This window comes from Apodemus sylvaticus, chromosome 5 (assembly GCF_947179515.1).
Source record: "Apodemus sylvaticus chromosome 5, mApoSyl1.1, whole genome shotgun sequence".
NCBI lineage: Eukaryota > Metazoa > Chordata > Mammalia > Rodentia > Muridae > Apodemus > Apodemus sylvaticus.
Window position 1 is genome coordinate 138268812 of NC_067476.1, and position 15327 is coordinate 138284138.

Consider the following 15327-nt stretch of genomic DNA (forward strand, 5'->3'; position numbering starts at 1 on the left):
AAGAGAGCAATGGTGTACTTTATACATAAAATGAAGAAGAAGAAGAAGAAGAAGAAGAAGAAGAAGAAGAAGAAGAAGAAGAAGAAGAAGAAGAAGAAGAAGAAGAAGAAGAAGAAAGGGGCTGGAGAAATGGTTCAGCGGTTAAGACTGCTCTTCCGAAGGTCCTGAGTTCAAATCCCAGTAACTCCATGGTGGCTTACAACTATCCGTAATGAGATCTGACACCCTCTTCTGGTGTGTCTGAAGACAGATACAGTATACTTACATATAATAATAAATACATCTTTGAGCAGGAGCAAGTGGGGCCAGAGTGAGCTGAGTTCAATTCTCAGCAACCACCTGATGGCTTACCACCATCTGTACAGCTACAGTGTACTCGAATACATAAAATAAATAAATCTTTAAAGAAGAAATAAAATTCATAAATTCTGTTCTGTTTGTTACATGTAAGTATTTTACCCACCTAGTGTGTTTGCATGGCAGGGGCAGACAGGAGCAATGGCAGGCAGTGCCCTCCAGTGTTACTGTTCTCATTTGGGCCTCCCGTAGGCCTCATCTGTACGAATGTTACAGGCTTGTGACAGCCTAGGAAGAAATGATGCCTTCACCCTGTGTTATGGCTGGCATTACAGCTTGCAGGCAGGACTGAACGGCATAGATTGCTCAGTCCTGACGGTGGGCTGTTCTAGCTCTGTGGGTCTAGAAAATTGACATTCCTTATTAGCCCTTGACGCTGGCCACAGCTCTCGGCTCGGGGGTCTCAGACGTTGGGCTCCAAAGACTTTACTGCCCTCTGGAACGCTCCCAGCAAGCAGGGCCTGCAGACTCTCCTCTGGCTCCATACAGCCTTTTCGTTTCCCTTTGCTCTTGTCCCTCTCCTGCTGTCTCTCTGTGGTTACTACCCTTCTCTGTCCTCTCCTGCATGCTCCTTCTGATGATGTTTCTGTTTAAGACAGGGTTTCAAATATCCCAGACAGGACTCAGACTCCTTATGTAGTAGAGGCTGGCCTGGGACTCCTGATCCTCTGCCCTCCACATCCTAAGTGCTTGCGTTAGAGGCATGAGCCACACACCCAACTCTTGAGCTGCTCACTTGCTTCAGCTGTTGAGCAGGTGGCCTGTTCGGTTGTTGCTGCCACCGCCACACTACTGTGTCATTGTGCCACACCACCTCTGTCATCACTGCCATGATTCTGTCTCTATTGCTTCAGTTTTTGTGTCTCCAGCTCAGCCCACACCACTGAAGGTAGACAAGAAAAGGCTGTTCAAGAAATGTCTCTTATAGGCCTACACCAGGGGAGGCAGTGCAGGGAGGACCTCCAGTCCGTTCACTGTGCACTGGCAGCTTGCTTATACATAAGAAGAGGTATTTGGACCAATCACAGTGTGCCTCTTCAACAGTCACATAAAGCCCTCTGCTAGACCACCGGGGCAGTGATATTCTAGCCTAGGTACAAATGGATACAGGGTCATCTAGAGTTCACTGAGACTTGTGATAGCAAGATGTTAGGTACAAACGGAAACAGTCCTGGAAGGAACTGTACCTTCAGGAAGCAGGGTATGCAGCTGTGACCACAGTCCTATAATCTCCTGATGGCATCTGTGTAGTGTTTTGGAACTGCTAGTGCTGGTGTGGGGTACTCTGGTTATTTGACTGACAGTCCTTTTACTCACGGAAGCCAGGGTATCAGGAAAGAGTCCAGTGGTTGCCAGCGGTTTAGGAACTCAAAGTAGCAACTGTCCTTTGCTTATTTATAGGAAAACAGACACGGGGAATGCTTACAATAAGCACTCAATGAAGGGCCAGGCATGGTGGCTCACGCCTTTAAGTTCAGTTCTTAGAGGCAGGCAGATCTCTGAGTTCGAAGCCAGCATAGTCTACAAAGACCTGATCGCCTCTGCTTCCCCAGTGCTGGGATTAAAGGCACGAGTAACCATGCCCAGCTGACCACGGGAATGCTTATAAAGGAAGAATTTCATTGAATCTGGCTTACAGTTTCATGCATTTAGTCCACTAGTGTCAAGGCAAGAAGCCTGGTGTGATGTGGACAGAGATAGTGATGAACGGGTCACTGAGATTTGCAGGCTGAGGAAGAGAAAGACACTGGACCTGGCTTGAGCACTTGAAACCCTAAAACCCACCCCCAGTGATACATTTCCTCCAAAGAGGCCACACCTACTCCAATAAGGCCATACCTCCTAATCCTTGTCAAGTAGCACATCTGGATGACCAAGCATTCAAATCTATGAACCCATAGGGGCCATTCTTATTCAAGCCACCACAGTGGTTAGAGCTTGTACTGCTTCTTGCAGAAAGGACCCAAGTGTTTTTAAACAAAATCTCAATTGTTCAGTTTTTTCAGTGAAGATTTGGGAGCCAAATGCGGGAGTGAAAGCCTGCTAGCTCAGAGAGGCAAAGGAAGCGCCCAGCTATCTGACCTTCCTCCTCAGCCAACTTCCAGAAGGAATGCCCTTCTCCCCTGATGTCTCAAGAGACCTTCCCCAACTGGATGTCCGTCCCTCCCTTCTACTTTCTATCCTTCCTCTTGACTCTTTCTTATTCTCGATGTTTTTTTTTTCCTTAATAATCCTATGTTCACTTCCTGTCAACTGGTTGCTTGTTCCAACTCTCAACCTATCGTTGACTTTATTTACTCATAATATTCAAGCAGAAAGCTCTTAGATTCAAGGTGTGTGCTAAGGCTGAGCCACACCTCGACGAAAAAGAGTTTTCCCAGTAAATAACATTATCTCTGGGTTCACAGAGTGATCAAATATCCTGCCACAGCCAGGTTTGGTTTTTAGCACCCCTATTGTGTGCTCACAATCATCTGCAACTCCAGCTCCAGGGACTCTGCAGGCACCTGCACTCATAGGCACACATCTACCCAGTGCACCTAATTAAAAATTAATCCGGCGATGCAGCAATTCTAAGAAGATGTGGTACAAGTGGGCAATGACAGCCCCAAACCAGAGGGGTTGTGTTCTTCTATTCACAACCCTACCAGCTGCTCCTATGCCACTGGCCTCTAGCCCTGCACATGGTGTCAGAGCCTTGGAAGCAATTGAGTTCTCTTCTTGCAGCACAGAAAGTGCAGATCATCTACCGGTTCAGTTCATCTGTGAGACCCTCCCCTGCCAGCGAGGAATGATTCAGTTTGCTTTCCTAGCTTACGGTGGCCACGGTGGTCAAGGGGTAGGCATTCCAGGATTGGCAAGCATGGTGGTGCATACTTTTTATCCCAGCACACCAGAGGCAGAGGCAGGTGGATCTCTTTAAGTTCAAGGGTCGCCTGGTCTACCTAGAAAGTTTCAGGCCACCTAGGGCTACATAGTGAGACCCTGTTAGCCCTCTTCAGAGGCCTCTGTCTAGGGTGTGAGGACTGGACTCGGCAGCACTGGATGAAGTAGCATCAGCAGGTGCTCGGCCTCAGAGCCTCCCAGGGGTCAGGAGAGAAAGTGGAAGAGCCCGGGGAAAGCGCGCGCATGGGCACTGCGGCCTCCTCCCTGCCCTACTCTGTTGTTGTGTGGATGGTTTGTGTCAGAAGGACACAAAGTGAAGTTACAGCCTTTGCTGCTTAAAAAAAAAAATCTTAAAGCCTTTGCTGGTAGTGGTGCATGCCTTCAATTTCAGCTCTTGGAAGGCAGAAGCAGGTGGATCTCTGTGAGTTCAAGGTCTGTCAGAGTGAGTTCAAGGACAGCCAGCTTTACACAGAGAAACCCTGTTTTGAAAAACCAAATGAAACCAAACAAACAGTCTTAAGAAAGGAAAGAACTTGATCTGCTTGCGGCCTTGGGGCCTTTTGCTCTCTCCCATCTGCATAGAGGGGCCAGGAGATCTTTTTGGCAAGGACAAGATGCAACCCACTCTTAACATTGGAGGTTTTATTGGTGGCTTAAGGTTTCTAGGTTAGTTGGAGCGTTCTCTCCCTGTCTTAGTCATTCTATTGCTGTGAAAAATGATAGTGACCAAGGCAACACTTAGAGAAGAAAGCATTAATTGGGGCTTTCTTACAGTTTCAGAGGTTTAATCCATTATCAGTATGGTGGGTAGCATTGGTGCTTACAGCAGTGGAGGGATAGCTCCTGATGTGCAGGCCAAGATAGAGATAGATGGATAGAGGGAGATGGACAGGGGGACTGAGATGGACAGGGGAGAGGAGGGGAGGAGATGGGGAGAAAAAACAGAAAGTCTCCTGACATCTGTCCCAAACCCTTTCACCTGAAGTCACCAGCCCCCATCCCAGCATAAGCCAAGCATATGACAGATCATTTTCTTTTGCCTACAATCTATTAAAAAAAAAACTTAACCTGGCAATGGTGGCACAAGCCTTTAATCCCAGCACTTGGGAGGCAGAGGCAGGTGGATTTCTGAGTTCGAGGCTAGTCTGATCTACAGAATGAGTTCCAGGACAGCCAGGGCTGTACAGAGAAACCCTGTCTCGAATAAACAAAACAAAACAAAAACCAAAAACAAACAAAAAAATCCCCAAAAAACAAAAAGAACTTCACCCTCATAGTCTGCCCTCAGTATTTTCAGGTCTTGTCCCCCGAGGCTGGTCAGTTTGCCCAGGAACCCATCCAAATAAACCTGCCTTTTATTTTTTTCCTTTTAACTCAGCTCAAATTGGCTTATTTTTCTTTTCTTTTCTGATTTGATTTTTTCGAGACAGGGTTTCTCTGTGTAGCTCTGGCTGTCCTGGAACTCACCCTGTAGACCAGGCTGGCCTCAAACTCAGAAATCCGCCTGCGTCTGCCACCCAGAGTGCTGGGATTACAGGTGTGCGCCACCACCGCCTGGCCTTATTTCTTCAACATAGAAAACCTATTGACTATCACATGAAGTAGAAACTTAAGCATTGGTTGGATGGTGTTTCGCTGGGGCAAACACGTGAAGGAACATTTTATTAAAGTGGACACAGGTGTGAAAGGCTAAGGCAGACTCGTGAAGGAACGTTTCCCTGAAGCAGACACAGGAGAGAGGATGTTCCGCTAAAGCAAGCACATGAAAGGACACGTGATGAAGGATTCTTTGCTAACGACATGCATGTATTGGTCTGACTTACACTGCATAGTTGAGGTGTATTGTGGGGCTTCATAGAGAGAAATGCACCAAAAAACATCCAGTAGTATGCTGTAGTTACTTGCTACTTCTTTGGACATGGGCTGTTTGGCAGAGTGAGGTCACCTAAGACAGACACACTTGCTAAGGCAAGACAGGTGGAGGTCATGTGATGTTTGGAGGGTGTAAATAAGACTTGATGGACAGTGATGGAGGCTGAGCACAATGCTTGTGGGTCTCCCTCCTGTTGACTGAGCGGAGACTGAGGCCCGGCTGTCTCTGTTAGATCGTGTCACCACCATTGCTAACCCAACTCTGTGAAACCGGACTGCTGGTGTATCTGTGATGTGTTTGTGAGTGGATCAAACTGCGGCTGCTAACCTGTGAATTGAGCTGCCGATTTCCAGACATCACAGACAGGAGTTGCTCCAAAGAACTTTTCTCCTTTCTTTCCCGCTACCTTTGGTGGGTGGTGGACTACAGGGGAGGTTGAAGCGTTTAAGAACCATCATTAAAAATAGGTTTTGGAAAAATTAAAGTTACAATTTCACATGATTTTAAAAAGTTTACTCAAGGGGCTGGAGAGATGGCTCGCAAATCATCCGTAATGAGATCTGATGCCCTCTTCTGGTGTCTGAAGACAGCCATAGTGTATTTACACATATGATAATAATTTTTTTTAAAAGTGTTTTTTTAGTCAACTCCTAATTTGTAGTTAGTATCTAAGCTGTGTTTCATTGCGCCTCTGATACATGCATGAAATGCGTCATGCATCATTGTACCGACTCATAGTTGCCTCTTTTCTGTTACCCACCTTTTTGGTTTTTCTGAGACAGGGTTTCCCTGTGTAGCCCTGGTTGTCTTAGAACTGGCTGTGTAGACCAGCTTGGTCTCTAAATCACAGAGATCCCCTTGCCGCTGCCTCCTGAGTGCTGGGATTAAAGGCATGTATCAATGTGCCAGCACCTCGCACCTTTTTTAAAAAAATGTATTTATTTAACGTATGTAAGTACACTGTAGCTGTCTTCAGACACACCAGAAGAGGGCATCAGATCCCATTACAGATGACTGTGAGCCACCATGTGGTTGCTGGGAATTGAATGGGGCTCCAGCCCCATTTTATTTTATTTTACTTTATTTATTTATTTATTTATTTGGATATGCCTGTTTTTGAGACAAAGTCTTCCTATGGAGCCCTGACAGGCTTGGAACTTTCGGTGCACACCTGCCTGGCTTAGGGCTTAGAATGCATAGATATATCCTGGTTTTGCCTCCTGAATGCTGGGATTAAAGACGTGGGCTACCACACCGAGTTTATTGCAGGAAACACACATTCATAGACATGGAGAGAATAATTTTTTTTTTTTTTTGAGACAGGGTTTCTCCGTATAGCCCTGGCTGTCCTGGAACTCACTCTGTAAATCAGGCTGGCCTCGAACTCAGTAATCTGCCTGCTTCTGCCTCCCAGGGTGCTGGGATTACAGGCATGCGCCACCACTACCCAGCCAGGTGAAGTTTTTTTAATAGATTGTAGGCAAAAGAAAATGATGTCTTAAAAAAAAAAAAGAGCCGGGTGGTGGTGGCTCACGCCTGTAATCCCAGCACCCTGGGAGGCAGAGGCAGGTGGATTTCTGAGTTCGAGGCCAGCCTGGTCTACAGAATGAGTTCCAGGACAGCCAGGGCTACACAGAGAAACCCTGTCTCGAAAAAAAACCAAATCCAAAAAAAAAAAAAAAAAAAAAAAAAAAAAAAAAAAAAAGAAGAAGAAAAGAAAAGAAAAGAAAAAGAAAAAAAAGAAAATGATCTGTCACATGCTTGGCTTATGCTGGGGTGGGGGCACCACCACTGCCCGGGAGGCCTAGGGCGCAGTCTACTGCTTTTATGTACTTAAATGGGTCTTTTCACTTCTAGACTCTTGTACCACTTCTTCCAATAAAGTAGGAACAAGCCTAGCACGATGAGACACATCTGAAATCCCTGCACTCGAGACGTTGGGAGGCAGAAGGATCACTAGTTTAAAGTCATCCTCAGTTGTTACACTGAGGATTTAGGCAAGCTTGGACTCCAAGTGGCCCAATCGCAAACAAAACAAAACCTTACAGCCCTATCAATCCTAAACAAAACCAAATAGGAGCAGAGGATTCTGGGTTTTGTAGTCGAGTCGTTTCAACGCGTCACCAGCCACCATCCTTGCAAGAGACTTCCTTTCTCTGAAGGCGCGTTGGCCAGTTACCCTCTTGTCCCGCCTCCTAGCTTCCGGTATCGTTGACTTTTCAGAGGCCAGTCAGAGGGCAGGGTTTGCTGACTTCCGGCTCTCTGATTGGTGCATTCGACCGGGAGTCTGAGTTCAAATTTTCAACCGTACCAGTGGAGTCCGGGAGCGGAGGTGAGGCACTGGACTCAAGTTGGTGCAACTTGAAGCCGGGAAAGTAGCGTGAAGGTGAGGGGAAAGCAGCGGTGCACCGGGGGCCATAGCTCCAGGTTTCTGAGAGGGAAGGGGAATCCTCGGGGCGGGCCGGGACAGCCTAGACGGCGCGCGGGCTTCGGACGCCGGTGACGGGACTACGGGGTGAAGGCTCAGAATCGGCGTCGGTATTCCTGGGAACCCCGGAGCGGAGGCTGCTCCATGCTGTCAGCCACTAGACGATAACGACTGTTGGTGTAAGCCTGCTCCCCAGTTTCCGCACCAAGCGTATTTATTAAGCGCGCCTAGCATTATTTTAGGAAAGGAAGTCGGGGCCCAGTGGGTGGAAATAGCCCTGCCATTAAATAGCTTTGGTGGAGGAAAAGAGAGGTTTATCACCACCAACTGCGTTTGTCCTGGATTGCAACGTCAGTGTGGTGTCGTGCCAACACAATTGAGGTAGAGTTTAGTTCCATTCTGATTGTCTTCTGTTTGGAATATAAGATTCATTTTATGTGATCCCTATTGCCCCGCTCTCTTTGTATCGATTATCTTCCTTTCTTGGTACGTTTATAGATTGGAGGGGAAGGAATGATGTGGTCCAGATCTTATAGTATCGTGGGTTGAGTTTACACCCCATTTTTCTGATTCATAGTCACATATAATATGACTTTTTCTCAATAGTAGCAAGGACTCCCACCAAACTATTTCCTCTTTATGTATGTGTGTGTGTGTGTGTGTGTATATGTATGTATGTATATATGTATTTCTGCCTCATCCTTACCTTGTATCTTCACATCCTTTGTCTTTATTTGCCCTTTTCTCATATTAAAAAACAATTAAAGAACTATCTGGTAATATAGTAAAAATATTGGTTTTGCTGTTATTGTTTTGAGACAGGATCCCTTTACATATCCCTGGCTGTCCTGGAACTCACTATGTTGACCAGGCTGGCATCAAACGCACAGAGATCTGCCTGTCTCTGCCTCCCGGTGTTGGGATTAAAGGTGTGTCTCACCACGCCTAGTTAGTAAGAATATTCTTGTGTGTGGCCTCAGTGTATTTTACCTGTCAATTTGCCCCAGATCATACTGTCCTTTTGGTTGGATTGTGTCTCTTCGGTAGTGTCATGTCATTTTTTTTTTTTTTTTTTTTGAGACAGGGTTTCTCTGTGTAGCCCTGGCTGTCCTGGAACTCACTCTGTAGACCAGGCTGGCCTCGAACTCAGAAATCTGCCTGCCTCTGCCTCCCAGAGTGCTGGGATTACAGGCGTGCGCCACCACCGCCTGACTGTGTCATGTCATTTGTAGTTCAAAATTATTGTGGGCTACAGCTAACTGGACCAACTGATTGACCTTTGAGAGTATATTATGTGCTTGCGTTAGTTGATTTTAGGTTCTGTATGAATACAGATACATAATGTATTCAAGGTTTTTCTGGTATGCTTGAAATCAAAATGGTTGATTTTGTGTGTGTGTGTGTGTGTGTGTGTGTGTGTATGTGTGTATGTATGTGTGTGTTATTGGAGTTTGAACCCAATATCTTATGGTGGGGGGGGTGACTGGGGTACTTTGTCATTTGTGTGTGTGAGAGATAATGATTACTGTTGAGATAGGGTCTTTTATAGCCCACGTGAGCCTGAAAGAAAGGCTGTTTGTTTATTTTTAAAGATTTGTTTATTTATTATATGTAAGTACACTGTAGCTGTCTTCAGACACACCAGAAGAGGGCATCAGATCTCAATATGGATGGTTGTGAGCCACCATGTGGTTGCTAGGATTTGAACTCGGGACCTTTCCTTTGGAAGAGCAGTCAGTGCTCTTAACTGCTGAGCAATCTCTTCTGCCACCTTTTAACTTTTAAAAGTCATATTTTTGTTGAGGCAGAGACTCACTGTAGCCCTTGCTGACCTGGAATTAGCTGTGTAGTCGAGGCTGGCCTTGAACTCAGATCCACTTGTGTTTATTTTCCAATGCTGGGATTAAAGTGCCATCAAGAGCATTAACACTATTTTTCTCCTGAGAATATTTGTAGTTTTTCAGGAATCTGCACTGTGGCAACTTCAGATAATTTTGACATATGAAGTTAATTCTCTTGCTTGGCACCTTGATTTGTTTAAGGGAATGTGGTTCACGTATCTGCCTTTTTAAAAAAATTCCCTTCAGTGAAACCTGTTGACAGAAAATCAATTGTTTTTGTTTTTGTTTTGAGACAGGGTTTCTCTGTGTAGCTCTGGCTGTCCTGGAATTCACTCTGTAGACCAGGCTGGAAATCTGCCTGCCTCTACCTCCCAAGTGCTGGGATTAAAGGCAGTGTGCCACCACTGCCTGGCTAAAAGAAGGTAAAAATAGGCCTTTGGCCTGAAGAAATGGCTCAGTGGTTAAAAATGGTTGCTACTTTTACTGAGGTTTAAATCTCAACACCCACATGGTACTTCATAACCATCTATAACTCCAGTCCCAGGCCATCTGACACCCTCTTCTGACCTCTGCAGGCACCAGGCACACTTGTGTGTGTGTATATACATATACATTCATATATACATATACATACATACATACATACTTATACATAAATGCAAGCAAAAAAACACTTGTGCAAGTAAAAAAAAAAAAAAAAAAAAAAAAACGAGACTGGAGATATGCCTTAGCAGTTATGAGCATTGACTGTCCTTTCAGAGGTCTTAAGTTCAATTCCCAGCAACCACGTGGAGGCTCACAACTATCCATAATTGGATCTTCTGGCATGCATGAAGACAGCGCTCCTATACATAAAAATGCATAAATAAATATTTAAAATATACATAAATACCAGAAAGAGTATGTAATGTTTGGATGGGTCAAGATAGTGGTCAATTTATGAACCACAAAAATGCAAAACAGCATTTCCAAAAAGCAATTGATTTGAAATTATTGTCAGATTATCAAAAATATTTAACAAAAACTGCAGGAGTTCTAATCATTTCTCAGTGCACACATAGAGGAAAATAAATGCTCGGCTGGCTAGCCTTTTCAATGAATGGTGGACATTTATATAATAATAAAGCCTATTCCCGAGGACCACTGAAGCTTTATAGTGTGGTCTCTCCACTGCGGACTCCCAGAACCTCACAGACTGAGCTGCTAACACTGCTTCTTCATCCATGAATGTGGATATATGAATATGGATGTATGAATATGTTGCTTTTTCCTCTTGTTTGTTTCTGTGAAATCAGAGGCCCAGACAGGAGGACAAAGGTTAGCCAGAGAAGACCCCCCCCCCCCCAACACACATGCGCATGCATGCACAGCAAAAAATAAAGCATGTGAAAGGTTAGGTTTGAATACTTGTTAGTTTCTTTTGTTGTTGTTTTTTCTTTTTTACCAGAATGCTTTGGTAGAATCCAGGTGTGCCCCTCCCCCTTTAATTTTGTTTTGTTTGATTTTTGAGACAGGGTTTCTCTGCATAGCCCAAGTTATCCTGGGACTTTCTCTGTAGACCAGGCTGGCCTTAAGTTCAGAGACTAGTCTCTTGCTGCTTGCTGAATGATGTGTGCATCGGAAGGAGTGTGTACCACTGCTTGACTTTTTTGTTTGTCTTGTTTTGTTTTGAGACAAGGTCTCACTGCAGCTCTGGCTGGCCTGGAACTCAGGAACAGGCTGGCCTTAGATCTTCCTGCCTTGGCCTTTCGAGTGCCACACTTAGCTCCAGTGAGAGTTTGTCAATAAAGGGATTTAATAGCCAGGCAGTGGTGGTGCACACCTGTAATCCCAGCACTCTGGGAGGCAGAGGCAAACAGATTTCTGAGTTTGAGGCCAGCCTGGTCTACAGAGTGAGTTCCAGGACACCCAGGGCTACACAGAGAAACCCTATCTCGAAAAAACCAAATCCAGAAAAAAAAAAGAAAGGGATTTAATATAGCTTTAAGCTTGGTATACAGAGCAGGAAAGGGGCTTGAAAGACAGCCCGCCAGTTAACATGGCTGCCTTTCCAGAGGGCCTGGGTTGGAAGCCCTAACATTCACAGGGCAGTTGAGTTCCAAAGAAATCTTACCACCTTTTCTGGCCTTTCAGACACTTCATACCAGACATACAAGTGGACAAAACACCCATACACATAAAATAAAAATAGGAATTCAAAAATAAATAAATAAATGACAAAAGGAAAGAGATTTAAGTAAAGGTCAAAAGAGTGCATATCCCAGGGTGATGGCCAGATTCTCCAGAGAATCGCTGGGATTGTGGTTTTAGAGGGCTGAGGGCTTTGTGTGGTTGGTGTGTGTTGTGTTCCTGCCTCTTCCTAGCCCTGCTTGTCTTCATTATAGTCCTGGCTGGGAAGTGTTCCAGGTGACCTCAGTTAGCTATTGAGATCATGGGAATCCAGGATTTTCCCATGTCTTCCAGCATAGTTGCTCAAAGGAAGAGAAAAATGTTCTTTTTTTTTTTTTTCAAGCCAAGACTATTAACTATTACCAGAGAAATTCTTCACTAATTGTCCTCTTTTTTTTTTAGCTTTGCATGTGCTATTTCTAAGGTATGAATATGTATGTATGCATGCATGCATGTATGTAGTGTGTGTGTATGTGGTTGCATAACAAGTTCTAGGCCAATCTGTGCTATGTAAGTCCCTGTCTTTACCCCCCACCCCCACCAGCAACAACAACAAAAAGGCTGGGTATCCTGTTTCATATTTAATCCCAGCACTCTGGAGGCAGAAGCTAAATGACTGGGTTTTTGAGGGCAGCTTGTTGCAGAGATCAAGTTCCAGATGAGCCAGGGTGACACAGGACAAGATAGTGAGACCCTGTCTTAAAAAAACAAAACACAAGGACAAAAACAAACAACAGAACAAATAATAACTCAGCAGCAAAAACAAAAGAAACACAAAAAACAAACCCAATAAGCAAAACAAACACCTGTGAATAATGAATAGAAATGGAGAAGAGTGAATGTTAGGATGGCGCAATAGAGAGACTTCTCCAGGTCAAGAGACTACAGAGCAAGCGCTGTGCTGTCCTGTACACAAATGGAGACCTGGCCCTCCTGACACTGCTCAGTCTTAACGTGGGGTAAGGCTGGTCTGGATGTGCTCCTAGGAGATGCTCTTCAGCTCTTCACAGGACTGGATACTGAGTTGATATTTAATCTCTGCTCTTTAGCTTTCTCCTCTTGTAACTGATGCTTTACAAGGTTGCAGGTGACCAGTAGAGTTAATAGAGGGTTATACTTAATACAACCTGGCATCTCTGGTAGTTATTTTTGTTTCTAAGTTTGTTTTTACCACAATTTTAGTATTGTTATATGGTTTTTGGTAAACCCTAGTTTATTAATCACTATCTATAAGCTGCAAAAATCAGATGTTATCATCTAGGCATAGTAGCATACTCCCTTAATCCCAGCATTCAGGAGGCAGAGGTGGATAGATCTCTTGAGTTTGAAGGCAGTCTGGTTTACTTAGTGAGTTCCAGGATAGCCAAGGCTATACAGAAAAAACCCTATCTTGAAAAACCAAGACAAAAAAAAAAGTCAGATGTTACCTAAAGTTCTTCCCAATTTGAGAATATCAAGTTTCCACTCTTAAGTCCTCAACTAGAATGTTGCCAGAAAGGGCTAAAGCTATAATGAGCTCAGAGGAAGTTGTATGGTATGTATGGTATGTATGACGATGTCATTGTAGAGATCTGTTGTCTCTGAGACACTAAACCCCAGAGGTACTTTCCATGTCAGTTGTTCACTGAGGAGCTAAGGAAATGCTGGTCAAACCACTGAGCTCAGAATGTGTTGACCAACATATGTTGGTCATGGAGTTGGGGAGCTGACACGTTCCCCTGGTGATGTGATATTCTTGAGAACGTTTCCACAGTATGATTAAGACCCCCTGACTCAGCACTTTTACCTCACTAGAATTAGAGGAAAAATAACCAGTATGTACAGAATATTAGCTACAAAAATTTCTTTTCTAAGTTTTTTTGGTTTTTGTTTTGTTTGTTTTCATTTTAGACAGGGTTCTTCTATGTAGCTCTGGCTGTCTTGGAACTCACTCTGTAGATCAAGCTGGCTTCGAAATCACAGAGCTACCCAAGTGCAGAGATTAAAGGCATGTACCACCACTGCCCAGCTAAGAGGTTTTTTTGTTTTTTGTTTTTGTTTTTTTGGATTTGGTTTTGGTTTTTTTTTTTTTTTTTTTGAGACAGGGTTTCTCTGTATAGCCTGGCTGCCCTGGAACTCACTCTATAGACCAGGCTGGCCTCGAACTCAGAAATCCGCCTGCCTCTGCCTCCCAGAGTGCTGGGATTACAGGCGTGCACCATCACCGCCCAGCTAAGAGTATTTTTATAATGAAAATATTGAGAAAAATTCCAAAAATAGAGTATAGATAATTTTTACACATCATTAAGTAATGGTATATACTCAAATTTGTTGCCATAGAGTATTTGTGGAATGTATGAAGCAGATTCAAGATGTGCTGGGATTGCAGCTGTATGACTGTAACGTTTGTTTACCCACTGTGTAGCTCTGCCTGCCTTAGAACTTGCTGTATATGTAGACCAGGCTGACTTTGAACTTGCATTAAATACTCCTGCCTTTGCCTCCTGGGTGGTGGGATTCTAGGCGTAAGCTATCAGACTTTTTTCAGTGTGTGTGTGTGTGTGTCTTATGTCTGCCTGCCTGTCTATTTATTTATGTATATTTTGAGATAGGGTCTTAATGTAGCTCAGAGTAGTCCCATTCTTTTGACTCTACCTCTAGAGTGCTGGGATTACACGTGTATGCTATAACACCTGGCTCTGGTTTAATTTTTATACAAGTGTTTTTGGTTTAAATGAACATGAATTTTATAAAATTAATTTTTACAGGCATTTAGAGAATTTTTGTGTGTATGTTTTGCTTTTGAGGCATGTTTTGCTATTGGCTTGGTCTGGAACTCAGTAAGTAGACCAGGCTGGACTCAAACTCCAAAGAGTATACCTGCTTCTGTCTTCTGTTGTGTGATTAAAGGCACATTTCACCACACCCAGCTTAAAGAAAGTTTAAAAAATTATTTTTACCTGAGTAGTGGTGATGCATGTCTTTAATCCCAGCAGTTGGGAAGCAGAGGCAGGTGGATCTCTATAAGTTCGTGACCAGCAGGGTCTATAGAGTGAGTTTCAGGACAGAGCTATACTGTGAAACCCATTTCTTGAAAAAACAAAACAAACAAACTGTATTTGTGTTTGTGTGTGTGTGTGCCATGACACATACATATAAAGGTTGGAAAATTGCTTGCAGGTGTCAAATCTCTCTTTCCCTATGGATACCAGGAATGGCAAATAAGGTTGTTAGGTGTGACCATCCCACTAATCCCAAGAGAGGACAGTGTTTATGAGATACAGGACCCCTTCTTATTGAGATAGGGTCTTGTTCTGAATCTTGAGTTTTCCTGTTTGTACCTTCTGAGTGCTGGGAATGACAGTCATTATGCCCTGATGGCTATCTCAGAATGCTTTCTGGGACAAACAGCTCACCAGGTAGGCAATTTTTTGTCAGTGAACATGCCATTTAGGCTATTTTTCAGACTACTTCAGCTGTTCTGTTACCTAGATAGAAGTGGAGTGGGAAGGCCGAGTTGCTGTTTGCTGTACACAGTGGAATGCAGTTTTGTTGGCACTGGGCATAGCCCTGTGGTGCTGACTTGGTCCTGTTCCTTCATGTCTGCTTCATGTCTCTAAAGTCATTTTCTTCATGCCTAGGAAGTTGCGCTTTGTTTTGTTTCTCCCCCCTCAGTGTAAGATTAAACTCACATCCTTATACATGCTAAGTTTGCTTTCCACCACTGAGCTATACCTTCAGCTGGAGAATAGAGTTTTCTTAAAATATTTCCAAGGGAAAACTATGTCTCTTCT

At 44.1% G+C, this 15327-nt stretch overlaps 1 protein-coding gene across 6 annotated transcripts in view; it reads left to right on the forward strand.

Moving 5' to 3' along the window:
* Positions 1-7366: 7366 nt before the first annotated feature.
* Tpx2 (TPX2 microtubule nucleation factor) overlaps positions 7367-15327 on the forward strand; it is a 36902-nt gene continuing 28941 nt past the window's right edge. For 2 of the 6 annotated variants that reach the window (XM_052183932.1, XM_052183938.1), the window contains exon 1: positions 7385-7502. The gene's annotated coding sequence lies outside the window, so the exon portion shown is untranslated. Of the gene's footprint in view, positions 7503-7573; positions 7724-15327 lie in introns of those variants that run through there. The other 4 variants (XM_052183934.1, XM_052183933.1, XM_052183936.1 and 1 more) reach the window with 4 other exon arrangements.